The sequence below is a fragment of the Triticum dicoccoides genome, chromosome 7A, assembly GCF_002162155.2.
Source record: "Triticum dicoccoides isolate Atlit2015 ecotype Zavitan chromosome 7A, WEW_v2.0, whole genome shotgun sequence".
Classification (NCBI taxonomy): Eukaryota; Viridiplantae; Streptophyta; class Magnoliopsida; order Poales; family Poaceae; genus Triticum; species Triticum dicoccoides.
In genome coordinates this window covers 113,384,292-113,386,422 of record NC_041392.1, presented here as the reverse complement: position 1 = coordinate 113,386,422, position 2,131 = coordinate 113,384,292, and positions in this window count along the sequence as shown.

The window sequence follows — 2,131 nt, the reverse complement described above, 5'->3', positions numbered from 1 at the left end:
TGTTTCGGCTTAGCGTTAAGACTTGTAAATTGTAAGTATATTTCTTTTATCAACGCATCTAGATGCAATCTTTGTGTTTTCGAGAGAGAAAAGTGGTTTTCTGCCCCCTAAGCCCTAAGCTATGGAACGACTATTATGTTCCCCCGAAGCTAGTTGTCAAACATGTATGGAACACTTATGAAAGGATCAAATAGTCAATTAGAGAGAGAGAGGGGGGGGGGGTTGAATAGAAAACTACAGATTTTTAGATTAGCTTCCTAATTTTAGGAATAGTGCAGTTAAAGTAAGTCCTTTAGATATGCAATCTAAGATGAGAATAACCTATATGACAAGCAAACTAATGATAAGCAATATCAACCAACTAGCTAGCAAGCAAATACAAGTAAAGGTACAAAACAGATAAACCAATGTGTTTCAAAATTCACACTCTTGGGTGAGTGCTAATCTTGGTTGGAGAGGCGTGAGAGACAAAGCTCCCGAACGCCACCAATTGGCTCACCCTATTCCCCCTTTGAGTCACCCCAACGGACAAGCCTCAAATCACTCATGATTGGTCTTGAAGGTGAACACTAGACCTTTACAAACTTTTTGAGAGCACATCACGCACACAAGGAAGCTTTCGGGCTTGACTCCTACCACCCAAGAGTCTGAAATCTCCAAGAATAACAAGAACTAGTGATGAACAAGTGTGCGGATCACAAATTGGTTCAGTGGAAGTGTAGATTGGGTGAATATCTTTCAATCCTCAATGTTTGGTGGTGTTTGAGTGGAGGAATTAAGAGGAATCAAGCTTTTAGGGTCTTGGAATTGTTGAGTAGCTCAAATTAGAATAGGTTTAGAGGTGGAAGAAGGGTGAGTATAAATGTCCCCTTCCCAATGTGACTGTTGCCACCCCTGGGGACCCCATGGGCACGAGGATAAGGACCATGTGAGCATAGGCTCACCCGAGAGATGAACCCTAAACCACGTGGCACAGGTGTGCGGATAGAAAATGCTCCCGAGACTAGAAGAGATCAGGGCTACTGTGACGAGCCAAAAAATGTCATGGAACACCTTAAAACATCACCGAATACCCATTTGTGACGTTATTTGGGCGTTACTCATAGAATCAACGTCATAGATTACTCCCAGTGACGGTGCTCACACGATACGTCACAGAACATGGACCTTCATCGACGTTCACTTCATCATAGTTGATATGGTGTTTTTGTGATGTAAGATAAACGTTACATTTTATGGGACCAAATCTGCCATGGCCTACCATATTCAGTGACAAATATATCGTCACTGAATTTCTGATGGCCTGATGTGCCAAGCCTAATAATCATCCCATTTACTTAGATAAAAAGATATTGGGTCATGAAAAATTTACAACCCAATTTTTTTCAGCCAATTTTGATAAGTCCAATTTTGCATCACTTTCTTACTTCTTGTTTTACATCATATTCATAATATTATCAAAAATTTATCGCGTTCGCAATCCCTTTTTGGCTGATTTTACCAGGATCCCAATGAAGAAGGAGATTTGAGGCATTAAAAAGATAACATCAATATGTGGTAAAAATCATGCTAATCAACATGATAATTGTGTACGAAATGAAGCAGCAACCAATTGGGAGAAAAAGCAGTCGCACAGGTGCTTTCAGAGGCAAAGCGGATGTCTAGTATGAGCGCACCCGCTCGTAACAAGTGGTGCCCTCACCCCCAGGACAAATACTTCACCCTTGTGCTTTCAAATCAACAAGAGGATACACAAAGTGATTAGAACACGCACTAGAACCAAGTACCCTAGCCTCTGGAAGGGACCTAGCGGCGGAATCGGCGGAAGGGCTCCATCACACCATTAATCCAATCAAGGAGACTACAACAACCATCATCACCCCTCTATTCATTTCTGTGTAATACTAAGACCCTAAGCGCATTCCTATGTGTATCATTGATCATTCATCCATGCTTGTCATTATTATCCCTATGATGCTTGTTGTGTCTATGTCCAGGTAAACCGAAGAGTGCTTTAGCCCTTTCGTTTTTAAGCAATAATGACCGTATTGAGCGCCTTGCATGCTCAAGAACAAGCAACTGGGATGATCGCTTTGTTGCACCCGTGGATACGTTTTCTGCCGGAGAAGTT